This window comes from Culex pipiens, chromosome 3, assembly GCF_016801865.2.
Source record: "Culex pipiens pallens isolate TS chromosome 3, TS_CPP_V2, whole genome shotgun sequence".
Lineage (NCBI taxonomy): Eukaryota > Metazoa > Arthropoda > Insecta > Diptera > Culicidae > Culex > Culex pipiens.
In genome coordinates, this window is record NC_068939.1 from 139,268,112 (window position 1) to 139,292,223 (window position 24,112).

Consider the following 24,112-nt stretch of genomic DNA (forward strand, 5'->3'; position numbering starts at 1 on the left):
TAGGGACTCTCACGCCAAATTTCAGCTCATTTGGTTGAAAACTGGCTTGTCTCAAGCGGGTTCAAGCTTACATGGGATTTACTATGGGAAATTTTGAATTTTCGTTCATTCGCTCCTACAGGCCTGGGAAAAACATGTAGAAACTTCTAGGATGGCCAGAAATGAGCGGAATCGTCCGGAGAACAACTTTCCCTAAGAGACGAGGTCGATTCGTTCAACCCTCATCAAGCTCAACGGCAATACATCCACATGTCCAACAGCTACCACGTGGATTAGCATCGCATATAAAAAAATACTTTTCATTACTTTTTGAACTATAGAATCATTATTTATGGTGACCCTGATACTATTTAGCTGTATTCTAAACCTCCAAATAAGAAAAAAACTGTTATGGTGCAAATTGTACAATCACCGTTGGTTCCGAAAACCCCGGATGTATTGCCGTTGAGCTCGATGGGGGTTGAACGAATCGACCTGGTCTCTTAGGGAAAGTTGTTCTCCGGACGATTCCACTCATTTCTGGCCATCCTAGAAGTTTCTACATGTTTTCCCTAGGCCTGTAGGAGAGAATGAACGAAAATTCAAAATTTCTCATAGTAAATCCCATGTAAACTTGAACCCGCTTGCCAGTTTTCAACCAAATCAGCTTAAATATGGCGTGAGAGTCCCTATGGGTATGCCCTACAAGGGGAACCACACCAGAACTTGATCTGAGAACTTTTCAAAATCCGTACCCACCCTAGTGTCCATACAAAAATGGTATGTTAATATTCTAAAATCTATAACTTTTGAAGGAATTTGCTGATCGGTTTGGTGTCTTCGGCAAAGTTGCGTCGTTAAGTTTGAAAATTATTTGCAACGGCCTAAGAAAAAAAAATGTAAAAATGCATCTCTTTACAAGCTTTATGGCCTATCTACATCACTTTGCTTAGAAAAATGCACTAAGCTTAAGAATTTGAATCAATGGAAATGAATGTGATCTTCTAATGGGGTAATTCTCCGCCAACTCACACAGCAGTTGCCCCGACCCCTCTTCGATTTGCGTGAAACTTTGTCCTAATGGGTAACTTTTGTCCCTGATCACGAATCCGAGGTCCGTTTTTTGATATCTCGTGACGGAGGGGCGGTACGACCCCTTCCATTTTTGAACATGCGAAAAAAGAGGTGTTTTTCAATAATTTGCAGCCTGAAACGGTGATGAGACAGAAATTTGGTGTCAAAAGGACTTATATGTAAAATTAGACGCCCGATTTGATGGCGTACTCAGAATTCCGAAAAAACGTATTTTTCATCGAAAAAAACACTAAAAAAGTTTTAAAAATTCTCCCATTTTCCGTTACTCGACTGTAAAAATTTTTGGAACATGTCATTTTATGGGAAACAAGCCTTACCCGACAAACTTCGTCCTGCCTTTTTTGGTTTCCTGACGTTTCTTGCTTGTTTGCTTATTCAGCCTCCTGTGATCAAAATTTGATTTTACGCAGCTTTTCCCATACAATCTGCAGATTTTCCGGAATCGGTTCCAGAGTGGCCAAAGTTGTAACTTTTTGGCGTAAGAACCTTCCTTGGGCATATACGAACCCAACGCAACAAAAAGCACCTCGATCCGACGCTCCGTTTTGAACTGATTCGCGTTCGAACAAAACCGTCGAAATTTTTTATATATATAGATTTAATGTTCTTTTCGAATCTACATTGTCCCAGAAGGGTCATTTTTTCATTTAGAACAAAATTTTTCATTTTAAAATTTCGTGTTTTTTCTAACTTTGCAGGGTTATTTTTTAGAGTGTAACAATGTTCTACAAAGTTGTAGAGCAGACAATTACAAAAATTTTGATATGTTTACATAAGGGGTTTGCTTATAAACATCACGAGTTATCGCGATTTTACGAAAAAAAGTTTTGAAAAAGTTGGTCGTCATCGATCATTGCCGTTCAAGGTCACCCGCGACAGACACGGACGACGAAACAAAGAGAAACGCAAAAAGTAACTTTTTCAAAACTTTTTTTCGTAAAATCGCGATAACTTGTGATGTTTATAAGCAAACCCCTTATGTCTACATATCAAAATTTTTGTAATTGTCTGCTCTACAACTTTGTAGAACATTGTTACACTCTAAAAAATAACCCTGCAAAGTTAGAAAAAACACGAAATTTTAAAATGAAAAATTTTGTTCTAAATGAAAAAATGACCCTTCTAGGAAAATATAGATTCGAAAAGTACATTAAATTTCCCATAAAATGACATGTTCCAAAAATTTTTACAGTCGAGTAACGGAAAATGGGAGAATTTTTAAAACTTTTTTAGTGTTTTTTTCGATGAAAAATACGTTTTTCGGAATTCTGAGTACGCCATCAAATCGGGCGTCTAATTTTACATAAAAGTCCCTTTGACACCAAATTTCTATCTCATCACCGTTTCAGGCTGCAAATTATTGAAAACACCTCTTTTTTCGCATGTTCAAAAATGGAAGGGGTCGTACCGCCCCTCCGTCACGAGATATCAAAAAACGGACCTCGGATTCGTGATCAGGGACAAAAGTTACCCCTTAGGACAAAGTTTCACGCAAATCGAAGAGGGGTCGGGGCAACTTTTCCCGATTTCGTGTGAGTTGGTAGAGAATTACCCAATGCCAAATTAAAAACTTGCCGCATGGTTTGGAAAATTTAAAAATCTACGGTAAGTTGACGTTTCTATATTCAGGGTTGTGGAGTCGGAGTCGGAGTCGGAGCCGGAGTCGGTGGAGTCGGGTCTTTTTGGGGACCTGGAGTCGGAGTCGGAGTCATCAAAACTCGAACAGCTGGAGTCGGAGTCGGAGCCGGAGTCGGCTAAATTTTATTAGCTGGAGTCGGAGTCGGAGTCGGAGCCGAAAATTTCTGATAACCCGGAGTTGGAGTCGGAGTCGGAGTTAGCTTAAATTCAACAAAAAATATGTTTTTTTTTTATTTTTCAGTATTTGCTATAAAACAGCTTAATTTTAAAAACTTCAAGAAGATTAAAAGATTATAATAAGATTATATTTTTAATTGTTTGCCTGTTGCCATTTTTATTTTTGCTTGCGTTGCCATTTTTATTTTTTTTAGATCTATGTTCATTAAATAATAACCTGTTATTCCACTTTTACCCAAGTATGTAGTATCATCACCACTCAAAAAATTAAAAATTAAAAAATATTGGTTTTATAGTCAGAATTAATTGATTCTTGACTGCTTCTTTTGCCTATATTTATGAACCCTTTCAATTCAAATTTGACCAAATTTAAACAAATTTAGTACACACACAGTCACCTTAAAAGTTAAAAGTTAAGTAAATCAATTTTCAGGAAAAAAGAAACGAGGTACATAAAAAGATAAAAAATAATAATCGCTATTTATGGAAATTGGAAAAAGAATCACTGACAGTATAACTCTTCCAACAAACAATCAATGATTTTTACAATCTATTATTTGGAACTCAACATGCATAACTAGTTTATATCTAAGTACAAAAAATCTAAGTGTCGCGCTTAAAATATTTGAAACTGACAAAAAGCTATCCAAAAACGTTGCAACTAATTTAGAAATAATCATTGATATATCTCGATTATCTTAATGTTTACTATTTCTCTACTAAACTCTGAGAATGTTGATCCCTAGGCAAACTATTTTGATATTGTCGCATATTATCGTTGAACAAATCTCAAGATTTAAGGATAGGATAGAATTTCAAGAAAAAAAATGTATAGAAAAATGATAGGATTTTAATTTATATTTCAAATATTATTCAAAATAATCAAATTCAAAATATTATAATGTTTGTCCCACGCCAATATGACGGAAGGTTAATAACATTGCCACTAAATGTACCTAAAAAATACTTCTTGGAAAGGTAGCTTACAGATCCTTTTGAAATATCCGTGACCTAGAAAATATTTTACCTGTGGATTTTTGTTTTTTCTCCAATTTTAAGTTTTTTCATATATTTTGTTGGAAGTGCGACAATTTTTTGTTGAAAAATCAATGGAGCTAAAGCTCTTAAATTTCTAGAAGGAATAGTTTCTTTTAAATTGTTACTTTGATAGTCACTGTGCTTTTTATAAATGTCAGTCTAAAAGTAAGCAATTAAATTTATATGTTAAATCGATCATTGAGGCCAGCTTTCTTTCAATGATCATTCAAAAAATTATAATTTAATATTCTAGCTTTTAATAAATTTAATGAAAATTTGAGTATAAGTAAATATATCCAAATTTACTTACCAAACTGTTCTTCTAAAAATGCCTTCAAAACTGGAGATATTTTTTGATTTCTGTTCCAATAACGTTTAAAACTTATAGAACTAGAAACTTTTTTATCGTTTTTTCCACTTAGAGAGTTTTTAGATAATCCTATTTATCAATGTTCACAAAATAATAGTTAACTAACTTTTAAAACATTTAAAAATATTTATGGAGTCGGAGTCGGAGTCGGAGCCACCCATTTTTTGAAAGCTGGAGTCGGAGTCGGAGTCAGAGTTGGCTAGAGTTGGTAAGTCGGAGTTGGAGTCGGAGTCGGTTGAAGCTGAAAGCCGGAGCCGGAGTCGGAGTCGGAGTTGGCTAATCTCAGTTAGCCGGAGTCGGAGTCGGAGTCGGAGTCGCTTGAAACATGACCCGACTCCGCAGCCCTGTCTATATTAAAGGCAAACAACTGCATAACACCGTATATAAGCTCTGCAAGTTGAAAAATTGATGGTAGATGACGACCGTAAGTTGCGTACTTTTCTAAGTAACTTATCTATTTTACTTTACTTAATTATTCTAAGCTAAGTGATTATAGACAGGCAATTACTACTTGTTGATACTAAATCTCAATTCTGGATTAGAAATAAAGAAAAAAGATTAATATTATTTTACCAAAACGTTGGAAATTGAAGTTTCGAAACGTCGAACCACTCTCTGAAACAAGCTTACCACATCAACAATGCGGCATGGGTTTTCTATGTACATAGGCCCTTTTGAAAAAGTAAGCGAGAAATATTGTCGTTTTCATAGAGTTATCTACGTGCGCATGTATTGCGTGTACGTACACGAAAAAAGTGAGGTTAAATTTTGTACCAGCCAGCAAAACAAATGGTGTGCTAGTGTGTGTTAGATCGGGCTTAGATATTGCATTTTTCCCACTTCTATTTTGCCCCGTCACGGTCACAAAGTGCTTCCTGCGGCGGGCGACGAACGCTTGTGTGTGTGTGTGTTTTGGGTTATTGGTCTTGTTTTAATTTTGCGTCTGTATCACAACATCATCTTCACCTGCCGCGTCGCCACCACCATCACAGCCACTTTGCCTCGGCAGACAGAACGACGCGAACACACACGACGACGCCGAATGCCGCCAGCAAAGCGTCGTGTGTTTCACCGTGTTGGTTTATTTTTGGACCATTTTTATGGGCGATACAAAATTTTATTAGACCGAATTTAATGTGGCCAGAGCGAATGGTATCGGGGGATGGTGGGGTAAAATGGGAACCATTATGAATTTATAAAAAAAATCCTATAAAAAAATTTAAAATGGCCTCAAGTTTTTTTTTCATTTTAAGTGGAAAAGGGGCGAAACTGTATTAACAATAACGAAACGATAAATTTTAACAATTTGCTGATATGTGTGTGTGTGTCTTTTGACCCCCGTATCCCGAATAAAAACAAAAATACTAAGAATTTTTCGGCACACATGATGCGAAACAAAATGATCCACAAACAGAAACGAAACGTTTTTTTTTTTTTTTTGCTAATGGAATTTGGGAGAAGGAGACCACTAATGGGGGGCTTGTCGTACAGGAAAAAATTGGGACTGCGGACTAAAAAAAATCATATGTTTGTGTGTATTCATAAGTGAAGCGGATGATTTATTTACGGCGGGGCAGTTTCGAATCTGATTTATAGGAACGTGCCTTCTCGCAGGGTAAAAACGGAAAAAGTTTATTAACCAGATTGACCAGTGCCAATGGGATTACCAGATTTAGGCTAGAGAGTGTGAGAGAAGGTTGATGATGTTTAGAGATCACAACGACATCAAAGCAACTGATTTTTGTATTTTTTCGAGTTGATTGTTCTTTTGATTTTTTGATTTTACAACATTACACGTGACAAATTGAATTAATAACAAAAACGGCTTTTCCATTCAACTAGGAGGTATTTCAAGCTTAAATTGCTCATAATTAGAGAACCCAGTATTCAGATCACGTCATTGAGAATGTTATTGAAATTATTTTTACTGTATACTCTTTAGCTGGACCTGGCACGGTTTATACCGAGTAATAAACGGTATTGATTTTGCATCAAGGGGATTATCTCAAGGTGAAATAATATATACTCTTCTTCAGTGAAATTCATCCGGAGGGAACAAAAGTGATTGTGGAAGGACAAAATGAACTCCATTTAATAAATTTTCAGATTTTTGTCATCACATCTTGCACTTGCTGAAAATCATTGTTCTGTCTATTACATTTAATTTACCATGCGAATATAAGCTGAAAACTACACATGCAACACCAAGAGGATCCAGGCGGATTTTCGGAGCAATTCTCTCAAAAATGTTTTTAAAAAACGTATCAAAATTTTCAAACTCAAATAAAGTGTTCCATCCAGATAAATTCAACCTGGAGCTTGTGGACCCCAAGTGGACCCAGTCTTAAATTATATCTTATTTCATATTTTATTTTACAGTAATATATAAGATTACTGCTACAGTTAAACTACACAGCAAAAAGTCAGATGGTAAAATCGCATGCAAAAGCATGCACATCACCTTTGTGAGCAAAAGCATGTAATATTGTATGAAAAAACGTGTACACAAAAAGCATGTACAAAACAAAAATTGAATAAATATTGCATACCCCAAAAATAACATCAGTCTGATGAGAGTCACATCCAGATTACCAAGTCCGCGCCCCAACCGTCTCGGCTATCTCACCGTCTTGTAAATGTTGTGTTCAACACCGATGTAGCAGTAGGTTTCTCGTACGTCGTGAACTGAATTAACTGTTTACGATGTATGGGAAACGTACAGCTACATCGGTGTTGATCCAGCTATTTTCACAGCGGCGAGATAGCCGAGATGGTTGGTGCGCGGACTTGGTAATCTGGATATGACTCTCGCCAGATTGGTATTATTTTTGGGGTGTGCAATATTTGTTTATTTTTCTTTTGTACATGCTTTTTGTGTACACGTTTTCTCATACAATATTACATGCTTTTGCTCACAAAGGTGATGTGCATGCTTTTGCATGCGATTTTACACAGATTTTTTTTACTGTGTAAGTTTATAAGCTTTTAAACAAAATACACAGCAAAAAATCCGATATTAAAATCGCATGCAAAAGCATGCACATCACCAGTGTGAGCAAAAGCATGTAATATTGTATGAGAAAACGTGTACACAAAAAGCATGTACCGAAGAAAAAAAAACTCAGGTCTGCTCACCCCAAAAATAACATGAATCCGGCGATAGTCATATTCAGATTACCAAGTCCGCGCCCCAACCCTCTCGGCTATCCATGTTATTTTTGGGGTGAGTAGACCTGATTTTTTTTCTTCGGTACCTGCTTTTTGTGTACACGTTTTCTCATACAATATTACATGCTTTTGCTCACAACGGTGATGTGCATGCTTTTGCATGCGATTCTACACAGATTTTTTTTACTGTGTACATAAAAAATCTGATAAAATTTAAAAAATAGAATATTGCTTTAAGTTTTTTATACAAATTTTGTTTACAAAAATGCAGATATATGTAGCATTTTAAACTGTGTTCAAAGCTCGTATCAACAGTTGTCACATTTTCTTTGAAATTTATTCTTCTTTGTCTTCTGTGTGGATCAATCGCAACGCGTACTGGATTCACAATCCAGAGGTCACTGGTTCAAATTCCGAGGCGGACGCAAACAAAGTGGATGACTGGAAGTGGATGGATCCGGGAGGCGGAGTCTTGTCGCAAAAAGAACGATACACGTCTGTCGATTGGGGTGAAAATAAAAAAAATCGCCATCAGGGATACCCTCTGACTCGATTCCTTTGGCAAAAATAAGTACCCGTGCCAATTTTGAGCCAAAAAGGTTAAGGTTGAAGGGTCGCTTTTTATCATTGAAGTTTATATGGGGAAAATCGCAAAAATGTATGCAGAAAAACGTCGTTTGAGTATTTTTCTGCCAGGTGGCGTTAGTCTCGCCCAAAATTGTTCAAATGTGAGATTCTTGAAGGAAATTCGATTCCCTACACCTTTGCCGTATGGTGCAAAACGATCCGAGTTGATCCTGATTTTTGATGATTTTTTAAGTAAAAAAGTATTTTCTTAAGTTCGTCTTACATACCCCTTTTTTTCTTTTCATCGCATTGCTAATTACTCTTCAGGATCAACTCGAATCTTCTTGCACCCTTCGACAAAGTTGTAGGGAATTGAATTTCCTACAAGAATCTCACACTTGGACAATTTTGGGCAAGACCTGCGCCACCTGCTGCCAAAATCCTGAAGCGATGTTATTCTCCATACATTTTCGCGATATTCCCCATATTCACATTAATGTCTCATATGGATATAAACTTCAACGATAAAAAGCGACCCCTAAACCTTAACCGATTTGGCTCAAAATTGGCACAGTTACTTATTATTGCATAAAGAATCGAGCCAGGGGGTATCTCTTGAGATTTTCCAAAATTTAAAAACGTTCTTGTCACTCTACTGTGGATCCATTGACGAATCTGCAAGGTTTAAGAGGGCCACATTATAAGGTATTAAAGTCTACGTAACGTTCTACGAATTATGTTTTAAAAAGCAAATATAATTTATTATTTCAGTATAGTTCCATTTGAAAAGCGCATAAACCGAGAAAAAGTATTCCGATCGGGCTCAAAAAATTTCTGGGGAGGGTGGTCCAAAATTTGAAATTTTTGTCAATTTTTGCCAAAAAAAAACACATTTAAAAAAATCATAATCACCCTCTGAAAAATGGTGAGCCCAATCGAAGAACTTGACATGTTTTTCAATAATTTGCAGCCTGAAAGGTGATGAGATGGAAATTTGGTATCAACGAGATTTTCATGTAAAATTTGACGCCCAATCTAATGGCGTACTCAAAATTCCGATAAACATATTTTGCATAAATTAATAATTAATTCATTAATATTTTTTTCCAACATTTAATTTTAAGGGAAATTTAATGTACTTTAGGAAGGTCATTTTTTATTTAGAACAAAAGTTTTCATATTAAAATTTCGTGTTTTTCTATCTTTGAAGAGTTATTTTTTAGATTGTAGTAATGTTCTACAAAGTTGTAGAGCAGACCATTACAAAATTTTGGATGTATAAACATAAGGGATTTGCTTGTAATCATCACGAGTTAATGCGATTTTTCGAAAAAAAGTTTTGAAAAAGTTGGTTGTGTCGATCATGGCCGTTCATCGTTACCCGAAACAGACAAGAACGACAAAATAAAGAGAAACATTTTTTTTTCTGACGCAAAATATACTCATGTTCCCATTGGATTAGAATCAGTCTACTTTATTTAACTGTGTAACTTCAAATCAACGATCGTTGGTCACGACCGTTGGCAGCGACCTTTCGTCTGAATTTATTTTAATGCTCGTTTTACTTGTAAAACGACGCGAGATGCGCGCAGTGCACTTGATCGGCTGATCGAAGTAATGCCGGAAAACCACAGCAGAACAAACCCGGCGCAGACAATCACCAGACGGTCGCTAGGGTCGGGTGGTCAGTTGTGGATCCCTTTTCAATGTTATTCAACAGACATCAGTGTTCAGAAGCCATTATTTGGCATGCAATGGCCGTCTAATGGGTAATCTACCCTTTGCGTTCAAAAGCTCAGATTAGCTGAAGAGTCTGCTACCGGGTTTCCTCGAGTGGTGGTTAAACACGCACCATGTCGTCACGGTGGCCGAGGTGTATTGACCAACTCTCGATCGGCAGGCAGTACGGATGGTCGGTCACACCAGACGGGTTAGATGAACGGTATGCAGCCGGGGCGCCCCGACCGTCACCACCGATAGGTCGTTTCAACGGGGGAATCTATGGTAAGGAACTGTTACAGGAACATTGCCGATCAAAAGGTTCAGTGAATCAACTGATGTTCCAAGAAACGATTGTTTGGGCATTTCTCCAAATTAGTTACGTTTCCTAACCTTCAAATTTCTTAGCTTCTAGCGCCGATGATGATACGGAAATTTGTTACGCAAGGGCAACCAGCCGACGAGCACTTTGTACTGGTTGTAAACCATCCTCGTCGTCGTCGTTGTTGTCGTATTTGGTGATTCTACACGCCACTTGGGCGCGCTCACGCCCGTGTCAAACTCGATGAATTAGCGTGTTTAATTAATGCAGCATTCTGACGGATTAATTGGCCGCTTCAGGGTTGACTGAAGACTTCGTTTTTTTTTGCAAAATAAACCTGTTGAAAATTTGTATAAATGAAGGTAAAACTTTGAGGATTTTTTTTCAAAAATACTTCGAATGATTACTCAGTTAGAAAGGCAAACAATTTTTTTGGTTAGGTTGAAAAATTCATTGGTTGAAGAGTAACTTTTTTTCGATGTAATTTTACATGGAAAATGTGAAGTTGCACATGAAAATATGTATATTACTCATTTTAGGAGGAAATATTATGCAATTTTAAAACAAAATCCGTCAACAGTCTTATTTTAACTGAGTATAGTATTAAACGCCTTACTAAGAATCGTAAAAAGCAACAAGATTTCACAATGTTCTAGTTTTGATCATCTTGTTTGAAATTTAATGTATCAAGTTATACATATAAAATTTTGAAGACATTTTTTAAAACTTCGTTAAACATTTTATGTATTTTATAATTAGTTAAAAAGGCATTTCCGTTTAACCGTTCTCATTTCAACGAAGACCACACGTCAATCATCCCATCAATTAGCGGATTCCGACAGCAGTCATGCTAATTAGAGCAATGTGCAACAGACTTTCACCACGAAACGGTCCCAAATGGCAAATTTTGGTTCAGGTGAAAACGGTGTGCAATCGTTCGAGGTGTCAAATTTCGCAAAAGAGGGAGATGCCGTCCATTGCGGTGGGGACGTTTTCAGAAGGTAAACACAATTCAATTAAAATGGTCCAAACATTCCTACAATTCCGGCGAGGAAGAGCCGATGTCACCCGGCTGTGTAATTAGAAAGACAAACACGCAACGGACTCACAGAAATCGGGAAGCACGTGTGGCCAATGTGACAATAACGAGCTGTAACAAACTTGTGATGAAATTCTTTCATTGTTTTATCTTATGTCATTGGTAAGACTTTTTTTGCCTTCCAACACGCACATTGTATTCACCTTTTTCACCCAAGTAACATTTTTTTCCAGGAGTTCTACAAGAGCTCTTTAAGATAGCTACAGCATAGCAGTTTGGACCGCGGTAGGATAAAACTCTCTTCAAGTACTCTTCCAAACTCCTGAAGAAGTTTTGAAGAGAATTTTATCCTACCGCGGTCCAAACTGCTATGCTGTAGCTATCTTGAAGAGCTCTTGTAGAACTCCTGGAAAAAAATGTTACTTGGGCATTCTTGAAGATGCAATCATTCTCCTCCTAATCCGAAAAACCCCACTAAAAAGCGGTTTCACCAATACCAAGCGTTGAAATTTTAATACGTTTTGCGGTACCAAGTTCATGCTTTCACACTAATTGCTTTCTCTCTAGTAGCAGCACCACCACCAGAGGGAAATCCAATTTAATTGTTCCTAACGTGGGAGGCTGATCCTGTTTACTAGTCCTATAACTACCACTAGGGGAACAGCATCTAATTCCAGCGTGCCTCTAATGTTGGCAGGTCAGAACTTTGACATTCAATTAAAGCTAATTAAAAGCGATTTCAACTGAATTCGAGTGATAAATAGCTCAATAAGAAGTGAGCAAGCAAGTTTCTATCAAAAGTTTTGCAAAATTAGCTGTTTAAATAGTGAAAATCAGTAAATTGGATGGAGTAAGGAGCGAGAGCTTAACCTGCCAAACATACGAGAATTTCCCCTACTAAGAGAAAACGTTACGGATCCAACCGCACATCCGCTTCTACACCGAAGAGCCATAATCAGGTCAAAACAAGTGCTGCTGCCTCCTCGTCTGTCAGTGATTTCGAGTGCGGACGGCTTCGTTTTCAATAACAATGTTGAGGGGGAGAGGAGCCGATCCTTTGGGGAAGGATTTACAATGAATTACGGAAAAAGAGATGTTCATCGTACCTTGGTGGTGTCTGTCTGACTCGTTGAATTTAGTTGAAGGACCTGAAAAAAAAAAAAACAAAACAAAAAACGGATTAATTTGGATGTGTAGGAGAAATAAAAACAAACATTGAATTTATATGCTTAAATTATTCAATTCAATTCAATTCGGTTTTATTGGTGAATAATCAAGATACAATGAGTTATTTTAAAGTGCATAACAGAGTTTTGGAGTTCCTTTCAGCTGTGTGTTGCATCATAATCCATTTAGGAACAATTATTTCTTTAACTAAGGCACTAGCAAGAGTAAGAAAAAACTATAAAAAAAACTTACAGAAATTGCAAAGGAAAGGGGATAGAGGAAGAGAAAGCTTATATCTAGATCACAGGTAATTTATCCTTTGTAGATGTGTTTGATCATCAGTTCCCCAAGGGCCAGGAATTGTTCTGCCTTGTTCCGGCAGCTCCGAAACCGCGTCATCATCTCCCCCGCGAGAGCAAAGAACTCCGGCAGGGTGAAGAGATCTTCCCCGGTGACTTCTTGCTGGGCCGTACTGCCGCTACCGGCAGCGACCACGCTGGCGAACGAACGCCCCCAACCAGGAGGGAACGCTGAGTTTTCCGCTGGAACCGTACGCTGTCCAGCTGCAGGAACGGCTGCGCTCGTACTTCGCTGAGGAGGGTGGGACGCTTTCTTCTTCCTCTTTTCCTGCTCCTCGAGGTAGGCCTTGCGCGCGACGCATCCGCGGTAATTGCCGGTATGGTTGCCGTCACAGTTCGCGCACTTTACGCGCGGCTTGGTTTGTTCTGCCTTGTCCCCCAAGTCCGCCTTTCGTGGCAGTGCGCACGCCTCCGAGAGGTGTGACTCACCGCACTTCACGCAGCGGGGCCGGAGGTTGCAGTTCCGCGAGCCGTGGCCGAATTTCTGGCAACGGTGGCATTGCGCTACGTCCGTCGGGTTCTTGGTGTAAAACCGCCAGTTTACCCAAAAACCGTCCAACGTCTTAGTCCGCCGCAGGTCTTGGATCTTGACGGTGCCGCGGTCGAAGTACAACAGGTACAGTGTGTGTGTACCTGTTACCGTTGTCTTGCGCGAGAGCACTTTAATCTCCCGCGGTTTTATTCCGGCGTCCGAAAGGTGACCCTTCAGGTCGGAGATCGGACGGTCTTGATAACCCTGTAAGACGACCTTAACAGGGGGCTTCTCGGGGTTGAATGTGTAGAAGTTGAAGTTGCTACGCTTCAATTCTTCAAACACCAGGTCGAAGCTCTTTTTATTCAGTGTGATCACTTGCACTGCCGACTTACCGATTTTCAGACAATATCCGAGGCCTTCCAGCAACTCGTCAACATCGTCCGCCAACGTGTCCAAAACAAAAATTGGAGGTGGTCTTCGTTCCGTTGGAGAATTATTCTTTTTTGGCGTCGGCACTTTTTTCCGTGCACGACCATCGTAGTCGTCGTCGTCGGTAGTGGTGCTACCGTCGGTGTTGTTGTTGTTTTCTTCGTCGTCGCTCAGCATCTGGAACTCGTTCCTGATGGGAATGTTGGCGGATGTTGATGTGCCACTGGTCGTGGCACCGGAGGTACCCGAACGGGTTCGCACTGGTGATCTTGGAACATATCCGGGGTGTAGTAACTTTTTGTCGATTCCTTCTGCGCTCACGCTCCCCTGCGCGATGGCGGTCGACACGGCGTTGGTTTGTTTACCTTTTTGCACACGGCCGGTAGACGAACTTCGCGGGTTTTTCGAGGCCGCACTCGAACTGCCACGGCCACGGCCGGCCTTTGGCATGCTGGAGAAGCAAACTCGCGGGTAACCACAATCAATTACGGCGAAAAAAATCGAAAAAACGATGGAGCACTGAGCACTAGCTGCATGCTCTCGTGCGTACACGGAGGGAGCTCTATGCTTAAATTAAAATTGCAAAAAACTGTTGTTTTTTGGTTTTAATTTTTTGTTTCGTGTTTCCGAAGTTCCGAAAAAACGTATTTTTCATCAAAAAACACAAAAAAAGTTTTGAAAACTCTGCCTTTTTTCGTTACTCAACTGTAAAATTTTTTGGAACATTTTATTTTATGGGAAATTTAATTTACTTTATGAGTCTACATTAACCCAAAAGGGTATTTTTTTTCATTTAAAACAAAATTTTTCATTTTTAATTTTCGTGTTTTTTCTAACTTTGCAGGAATATTTTGAAGAGTGTAACAATATTCTACAAAGTTGAAGAGCAGACAACTGCAAAAGAAAATTATATACAAACATAAGTGCTTTGCTCGTTACCATTACGAGTTATGGCGTTTTTTCGATAAAAAGTTTGAAAAAGTTGGTTGTGTCGATCATGGCCGTTCATCGTCACCGCGAGAGACACGAACGTCCAAAAGAGAAACGCAAAAAGTAACTTTTTCAAACCATTTTTTTTTTGTAAAATCGCGATAACCCGTGATGGTTACAAGCAAACCCCTTTTGTTTATAAATTATTATTTTTTTTTGTAAATGCCTGTTCTATAACTTTTTTTGCAGAGTTAGAAAAAAGCACGAAATTTAAAATGAAAAATGTTGTTCAACAAGGTCATAAAATTTTCCTTTAAATGACATGTTCCGTAAAAGTTACAGTTGACTACCGAAAATAAGCAGAGTTTTTAAAACTTTTCTTGTGATTATTTCGATGGATATTAAGATTTTTCGGAAATTTGAGTACGCCAACAATTTGGGCGTTCAATGTTTCAAAAAAGTTCTTTTGACACCAAATTTCCATCTCATCACCTTTTGAGGCTGCAAATTATTGAAAACATGTTTTTTTTTGTTTTTTGTTTTTTTTTTTGTTTTTTGTTTTTTGTTTTTTGTTTTTTGTTTTTCGTTTTTTGTTTTTTGTTTTTTGTTTTTTGTTTTTTGTTTTTTGTTTTTTGTTTTTTGTTTTTTGTTTTTTGTTTTTTGTTTTTTGTTTTTTGTTTTTTGTTTTTTGTTTTTTGTTTTTTGTTTTTTGTTTTTTGTTTTTTGTTTTTTGTTTTTTGTTTTTTGTTTTTTGTTTTTTGTTTTTTGTTTTTTGTTTTTTGTTTTTTGTTTTTTGTTTTTTGTTTTTTGTTTTTTGTTTTTTGTTTTTTGTTTTTTGTTTTTTGTTTTTTGTTTTTTGTTTTTTGTTTTTTGTTTTTTGTTTTTTGTTTTTTGTTTTTTGTTTTTTGTTTTTTGTTTTTTGTTTTTTGTTTTTTGTTTTTTGTTTTTTGTTTTTTGTTTTTTGTTTTTTGTTTTTTGTTTTTTGTTTTTTGTTTTTTGTTTTTTGTTTTTTGTTTTTTGTTTTTTGTTTTTTGTTTTTTGTTTTTTGTTTTTTGTTTTTTGTTTTTTGTTTTTTGTTTTGAGTTCGATTTGCGATGCCTTTTCGTTGGGTCGCAAAATTTTTCGCGTCCGTCGCAGTGTGTTTTTCGTTTTTTTTCGCGTGCGTGTGTGCGTGTGAAGGTGCGGCTGGCTTTGACGTCCGATGACAGTCAGTTCGATTTGCGATGCCTTTTCGTCGGGTCGGTAAATTTTTCGCGTCCGTTGTCGATGTGCAACAACAACAAAACCCTATCATACCATTTCATCTCGATACATCGTAACTCGTCGTTCGCAAAGTTAATCAGTACCTCACTAAACATCAATCATTCAAAACTCGTGAAATCATCTCAAGTTAAAAATTACACTGTTTAACCCTTCAGTTTTAATTACAAATGATTTTGGTTCTATCTTTCCACAGCCGGCTGTCTAAGACTAGACCATTTCATTTAAAATTTAACAACAGATAAACGGGAAATGTCTCATCCGCAGCCTCCGATTGCTTGCCTTGAGAATAATACAAAACACCGTTCAACAAACACTATGATTTTGGGTCGCATCATCATCTTCTATGATGAATCCTGACCAAACACCCTATCCTACTAACAAGTTTTCAGGTTCCTGGCGCTCGTGGGGTGTAAGCACAGAGTAAATCAGCTGCCCTAGTAGCAACCTGCGCTAACTAACATTCCCGTCCCTTAAAATCGAGGTCTACAAACTGACATGGCGGGCGCCGTTGGTGGCCAATGACTGTTACCTATTCGCAACTGATCTAGCTTTAGCAATCATGGTGTTTTATCTTTTCAGCGCATTCATACATGCTGTTGATAAGGGAAACACCACTAGATCGTCGAAGCCTATAATCAGTAGTGCTGAAAGGATATTACGGTTCTGTTCAGCAACGGAGGGGCAACCATGGGTGATCTCTCATGCTCATGCTCATGCTCATGCTCATGCTTTTGTTTTTTGTTTTTTGTTTTTTGTTTTTTGTTTTTTGTTTTTTGTTTTTTGTTTTTTGTTTTTTGTTTTTTGTTTTTTGTTTTTTGTTTTTTGTTTTTTGTTTTTGTTTTTTGTTTTTTGTTTTTTGTTTTTTGTTTTTTGTTTTTTGTTTTTTGTTTTTTGTTTTTTGTTTTTTGTTTTTTGTTTTTTGTTTTTTGTTTTTTGTTTTTTGTTTTTTGTTTTTTGTTTTTTGTTTTTTTGTTTTTTGTTTTTTGTTTTTTGTTTTTTGTTTTTTGTTTTTTGTTTTTTGTTTTTTGTTTTTTGTTTTTTGTTTTTTGTTTTTTTTTTTGTTTTTTTTTTGTTTTTTGTTTTTTGTTTTTTGTTTTTTGTTTTTTGTTTTTTGTTTTTTGTTTTTTGTTTTTTGTTTTTTGTTTTTTGTTTTTTGTTTTTTGTTTTTTGTTTTTTGTTTTTTGTTTTTTGTTTTTTGTTTTTTGTTTTTTGTTTTTTGTTTTTTGTTTTTTGTTTTTTGTTTTTTGTTTTTTGTTTTTTGTTTTTTGTTTTTTGTTTTTTGTTTTTTGTTTTTTGTTTTTTGTTTTTTGTTTTTGTTTTTTGTTTTTTGTTTTTTGTTTTTTTGTTTTTTGTTTTTTGTTTTTTGTTTTTTGTTTTTTGTTTTTTGTTTTTTGTTTTTTGTTTTTTGTTTTTTGTTTTTTGTTTTTTGTTTTTGTTTTTTGTTTTTTGTTTTTTGTTTTTTGTTTTTTGTTTTTTGTTTTTTGTTTTTTGTTTTTTGTTTTTTGTTTTTTGTTTTTTGTTTTTTGTTTTTTGTTTTTTGTTTTTTGTTTTTTGTTTTTTGTTTTTTGTTTTTTGTTTTTTGTTTTTTGTTTTTTGTTTTTTGTTTTTTGTTTTTTGTTTTTTGTTTTTTGTTTTTTGTTTTTTGTTTTTTGTTTTTTGTTTTTTGTTTTTTGTTTTTTGTTTTTTGTTTTTTGTTTTTTGTTTTTTGTTTTTTGTTTTTTGTTTTTTGTTTTTTGTTTTTTTGTTTTTTGTTTTTTGTTTTTTGTTTTTTGTTTTTTGTTTTTTGTTTTTTGTTTTTTGTTTTTTGTTTTTTGTTTTTTGTTTTATGTTTTCGGTTTTTTGTTTTTTGTTTTTTGTTTTTTGTTTTTTGTTTTTTGTTTTTTGTTTTTTGTTTTTTGTTTTTTGTTTTTTGTTTTTTGTTTTTTGTTTTTTGTTTTTTGTTTTTTGTTTTTTGTTTTTTGTTTTTTGTTTTTTGTTTTTTGTTTTTTGTTTTTTGTTTTTTGTTTTTTGTTTTTTGTTTTTTGTTTTTTGTTTTTTGTTTTTTGTTTTTTGTTTTTTGTTTTTTGTTTTTTGTTTTTTGTTTTTTGTTTTTTGTTTTTTGTTTTTTGTTTTTTGTTTTTTGTTTTTTGTTTTTGTTTTTTGTTTTTTGTTTTTTGTTTTTTGTTTTTTGTTTTTTGTTTTTTGTTTTTTGTTTTTTGTTTTTTGTTTTTTGTTTTTTGTTTTTTGTTTTTTGTTTTTTGTTTTTTGTTTTTTGTTTTTTGTTTTTTGTTTTTTGTTTTTTGTTTTTTGTTTTTTGTTTTTTGTTTTTTGTTTTTTGTTTTTTGTTTTTTGTTTTTTGTTTTTTGTTTTTTGTTTTTTGTTTTTTGTTTTTTGTTTTTTGTTTTTTGTTTTTTGTTTTTTGTTTTTTGTTTTTTGTTTTTTGTTTTTTGTTTTTTGTTTTTTGTTTTTTGTTTTTTGTTTTTTGTTTTTTGTTTTTTGTTTTTTGTTTTTTGTTTTTTGTTTTTTGTTTTTTGTTTTTTGTTTTTTGTTTTTTGTTTTTTGTTTTTTGTTTTTTGTTTTTTGTTTTTTGTTTTTTGTTTTTTGTTTTTTGTTTTTTGTTTTTTGTTTTTTGTTTTTTGTTTTTTGTTTTTTGTTTTTTGTTTTTTGTTTTTTGTTTTTTGTTTTTTGTTTTTTGTTTTTTGTTTTTTGTTTTTTGTTTTTTGTTTTTTGTTTTTTGTTTTTTGTTTTTTGTTTTTTTGTTTTTTGTTTTTTGTTTTTTGTTTTTTGTTTTTTGTTTTTTGTTTTTTGTTTTTTGTTTTTTGTTTTTTGTTTTTTGTTTTTTGTTTTTTGTTTTTTGTTTTTTGTTTTTTGTTTTTTTTTGTTTTTTTGTTGTTACGTATCGTCGAAATATCAGCTCTCAGCAACTACAATTACCCCGCCTGAATATTCATGCCTCAAATACAACTGCTTTTCTCTCCAATTGAAACTCTCAGCGCCGAACATAGCCGAACACGTTTTCGTGTTTACACACTCGCGATTGACATTTTCCTTTTCTCTCTCATTCCCGCTTCCACGATCATCCTACCGCAACAGCGTTTAACCACAAAAGCCGCCACAAAACTAATTTTGCAAACGCAGTTTAACGGGACGTCATGCGTGGTCGGCTCCTAATCGCCATCTCGCGTTCTCTCATTGCAGTTTTCGGAGAGATTGAGAGACTCAGCGGTGAGAGCGCATAGTCGAGGAAAATGGGAGGAGTGATAGAGAATAACATCGCTGGGAATCACGAGACACAAGAGGAGAACTCACAAGCTATAGTGACGGCCGCTATAATCTCGGATGTTTTTGGTGCAGAGATAATCAATTGATAGCTTTTCTATCACTCATTTGCAACACTGCGTATCGTAATTCAACGTATTTTCCTTGAATTTTGGCTTGCTTCCATATGAGACTTATTTTCTTTAGCAATTTTTTGAACAAAACCAAAATCGTCTAAAATCTGGAACAATTTGTGGTCGTTTGTACCTTGAGCATCCCTAAACCTTACATTACATTGTGCAACAGGTTCGCCGTCGCGGTGCAGTGTGCAATTTAGTAGTGCCAGAGAGCATCCGCGCTTCGGGAGGCAAAATTCAATTAAAATTTCTTTAGAGCAGCACATTTGAGCCGGGAAAATTGCTTACAACCGCACCGCATACCACAGTCTGTAAACGTACACAGGACAGGCGACAGATTTGAGCAAACATCGATCAAGTTGCGGTTGATGAGTTGATTTCTGGGCGGTTGAAGTGGGATTGCATTGTTGATCAGGATTTACTAATTGCGTGAACTTCCTCTGAAATTGCACGTTTTAGCTTTCCTATTAGTTGATTGAAGATGCTGCATTGTCGCCTTCTGCATGGATCCAAAGAATGCTGCTCATTAATATCAATCCAGTGGTGATTCTGCACACGTTCGTTATTGTCCTGGGTTTGTGGTTTCAGGATGTACGGGAGCGCTTCTGCAGTCCGGACATGAAGGTGCAATAAATTACTGGACCCAGCTTCCCTTTGATTGCTCGGGGGTCATTGGATGTACGTAGAATTGTGTAATTCCAAAGGCTAACGTCAACCATGAAGAACAGTACCTAATATATTTGGAACGTAACACCAGCAATGGGTTTGTTGCAAGAAAGACATTGGACAGTTGAATGAGTAATGAATTGTTAATATGGTCTAAAGGCCTTGTTAGATGTTAGTTATTATGTAAAGCCTGAACTGAACGATAGTAGTTTCTCAATAAATCATCTCTGTTACGAACTCTTAATCAATTCTTGCAGCTTCCTACCCTACCCAAAGTTTTCCTCTTATGTCACCGACCCAATAATTTTCCGCAGTTGCCGCGCTGTCAATCATCATCGGTTCCCAGCCTCTGCAACTTTGAGTTGTTCTAGAAAGCCACATCCCACCGGGCAGGACACTGACCACAACAGCTCAGTGCCAACGACCAGGTTTGCTTGCATCAGCCCATTATGCTAATGAGAGCCCGCTAGGCAGAACCGTTTAAGGTGACATAACCTCACTCGGGAAGTTTATGAACCCTTCTTGGGCTGATTCACCTCGTGATTGTGGTAGAATAACGCTCTCAGTTTGAACTCAGAAATTCACGCTTCAAAAATAAGGTCGACTTTCATAACAAACCAGATCAAACCTTTCTAATCATTCTCGTTACTTTAAACTGCATTTTTTCGTCTTCAAGTTCAGCGACATTGGCAACTAACTAACAGCATGGCCAAGCCTTCCCAAAAACCCCTGCAGGCTGCAATTAAATTCCCAGTTTGGCAAGGTTGGCTGCCGGGCTATGGGTCGGTGGCTGTGGCAGCTAAGGCGCCAACGACGATGGCATTCTCGCCATGTACCTATAGCAATTACACCCAATTTTAGCTGCAACTTGTTTCGTGCGCTCCAAAGTGCTCGGTAGAACATCGGCACAGACAATAATATAGGAACTTTTGAAAATTATTTCGAAATAGTATTTTATTACAATTGTTCAAATTGGGTATTTTAAGCGAAACTTTCTTCAAACCTCGCAATACATAAAAGGGATGTAAATTAAAGAAAATTTTACCGTTTATCGCCGGCCGCTTTCCGAGGGTAAGAAAAGGTTTTGGAAGACGGCAAGTTTGGTGCTTCACTTTTTTGAGGGAACAAGGGAAATTCTGTCGATAAAATTTCATATTAAATTATATCGAAAGTATTTCAAAAGAAATCTTATCCTGTTGTTCAAGTTTAAGTTCCATTTAGTTACTTGGATTTTTGGACTTTTCAAAAGATTATTTTTTTAGACAGCCGGCTGTTAAAAGGTCCAATCGATTAAAAAAAATATCAATAGACTGCCGTAAGAATATTGAACAATTGTTGCTTCGAAACAAATTATATTTCAACTGATTTCATTCTTATCTCAAACTATTTTTTTTAAGTTCGATCTTGCAATAAATCTAGATTAAATTTTCAAAACAACCTATCCCTCATGGGTTTCCTATGCAGATAGGGCCTTTTGAAAATTTAATCGAGAAATCTTGTTTTCTTTGAAGTATCGTCAATTGGGGCGAATCGGGACACATGGGGCGAATTAGGACAGCTGTTTTAGAAATGTTTCAGCCTAATATGTTGATATTTTTTAATGGTTTCGGGTAGACCAGATTCAGACCAACAAAATGTGTAGATCTATTTCCAAATTTGAAGCTTTTAACTGCTCTAAAACGTGCTGTCCCTATTCAGACTGCAGTCCTGATTTGCCCCAGATGACGGTAATTCAAATATGATTAAAGCTCTTATTTACATCCCCTTAAATGTTGGAATTTCAACAAATCTGAGATAAATTTTAAGTTTAAAAATTTGTTAAATGTTTGATACATCTGTGTGTATTTTTGTATAAGCAATTGAGATGTTTTAAATAATTACTTCGTTGCAATATAGCTTAAAACAATTTGCATCTTGAGATCTGAAAGTTTTGTTTTTATAAATGAATTAAATACAACGTAAGCAATGCAAAAAGACCATCTTTAAATGAAAAAAAAAAACACTTTTCATGCACAAATACTTCAGCTAATTCTGAATGCGATTTTTGTCGGTATAAATTTATACGGATACTTTGGAAAATTTACTGCGTAACCCGAAAAAATGATTAACCTGTAATATATAACCCATCATGCCCCAACTCTTTAATCAGCTTAAGATACATAAATTTTAGTTTTGTCGAGAAATTTATTAACTTCTTTTTTCATTTTAATCATAATTTACAAAACCTTTATATAAATGGTTAGGCGCTTATACTTGCATCAAACCCTACGCAATGTACCACCCCCGGCCGAGTTAAAATGCGTAACCGGAAAAGAAGGTGAGCAGAGTGCGCTGACCACGGGGACGCGCTGTTTTGTTTTTGCATGCTCATTTTCATTTCTTTTGTGTCGCTGTTTGTGTGCTTGGGTGAGCGGTTATTATAATTAAATAATGGCATCATTAGTGCGCTGACCACGGGGACGCGCTGTCTTGTTTTTGCATGCTTATTTTAATTTCTTTTGTGTAGCTGTTTGTATGCTTGGGTGCGTGGTTATTATAAATAAGGTGAAGGGATTTTATTAAATGATCATTATATTGCATTATTATATTTAATTGATTATATAACCACACTATATTTTACACTTAACACATTATACAAAACACATGAGTAATTCTCGCTGAAAGTGGACCACTATTTACACAAGGTGCTCAAAAATCAAAAGCAATGTACTTTTCCAATAGCCCCCACCAAGTTATGAAAGAAACCATGTTTGGTTGGTTGAATTTGTCCTCACCTCGGCGCCACGAAGCTAAAACATTTTTTTTAATTGGTAATTTTTTGACTTAGGCGCGTCTACAAAATTGCTAATAACTTTGCAAAACTTCAACGAACCCTTGATGTTTAGGGGTGTTTTGGAAAGGAAATGAGCAGAGCTTTCGAATGCACTTGTCAGAAAAATACCGTTCCATACATTTTTTAGCCATAAAACAACAATGTATTTTTAAAAGTCATTTTTGAAGGCCGGCGCCCCGCTTTATCGAAAAACTGACAAATCCATTCGAAAGCTGAGACGATTTCACATAAAGGACCAATAAATCTAAGGTGTATGTTCCTCCTATCTTTTTTAATCTTATTTTGATTCTGAGAGCGCAGCGCTCCGTTCGTATTTCGGGCGCCCAAAATGTTGCATTAGCTTGCCCCAATTTAAGGTTTTGTCAAACAATATAGGTGCTCACTTTTTAAATGATAGTTTATTATCCAAGGATCAAGATGCACTATCGATAATTGACCAATATTTAAGGTTTTGGGTTCTGCCAGGCAATTTAATGTCGAAAAGTTGTTTTTGTTTACTTTTTTTGTTGTTAAATGCTTATTTACAATTGGGTGGACATTTTTACAGTAAAACTAATGAATGTAGCATGTAGGAAATTTCACCACGAACATTTTTCTCGAGGAGAAAACGTAATTTCGATACTCCAACGCAAAGATATTTGAGTTTTAGTGAGAAAAAAGTGCCAATTTTACAAATTTCCCAGAATTAACAAGCACGGCCTATTATTTACATGCGGCATATGTTTTGGAAGCCAAAGTATGGTTTCTTATAGTTATTTAGGTCGCTGAATTCGGATCTGCAATCAAATTTCAGATAAACAGTGAACAGTGATATTTGAGCCACGCCTAAATGTTATTTGCATGTAGTGAAAATGGTTGGGAGCGATTTTTCTATTCCTTGCAAAGTTATGGAAATCGTCATTAATTAATGACTGACGTATACAATCGTTCCACAAAATCATAAAAAAAATCCTTAAAAATCTAAAGTTTTCATTTATTTTTAAGTTTACATTGAAACCAGCCAAATCACAAAACGAGGTTTTCTGACATTCTCAAAACAATCAGAACTTGAAAAAAACATTCTCCATAAAAAAATCCGTGAGTAAAATATCAATTAAAGGTGAGCAAAAGATGAAATATGACCGAATTCACTAGCGATTAAAATTACAGCATATTACCGCAAATAACTTTTGGGTGTGGCTCGAAATTTCACTGTTTATCTGAAATTTGATTGCAGATCCGAACTCAGCTACCTAAATAACTGTAAGAAACCATACTTTGGCTTCCAAAACATATGCCGCATGTAAATAATAGGCCGTGCTTGTTAATTCTGGGAAATTTGTAAAATTGGCACTTTTTTCTCACTAAAACTCAAATATCTTTGCGTTGGAGTATCGAAATTACGTTTTCTCCTCGAGAAAAATGTTCGTGGTGAAATTTCCTACATGCTACATTCATTAGTTTTACTGTAAAAATGTCCACCCAATTGTAAATAAGCATTTAACAACAAAAAAAGTAAACAAAA

General features: G+C 35.7%; 1 protein-coding gene across 1 annotated transcript in view; it reads right to left on the reverse strand.

The window, feature by feature from the left end:
- The window catches only part of LOC120417343 (uncharacterized), a 226,774-nt gene that overhangs the window by 137,804 nt on the left and 64,858 nt on the right, over positions 1–24,112 (reverse strand). The window contains exon 2 of the mRNA XM_052711044.1: positions 12,219–12,260. The gene's annotated coding sequence lies outside the window, so the exon portion shown is untranslated. The remainder of the gene's footprint in view (positions 1–12,218; positions 12,261–24,112) is intronic.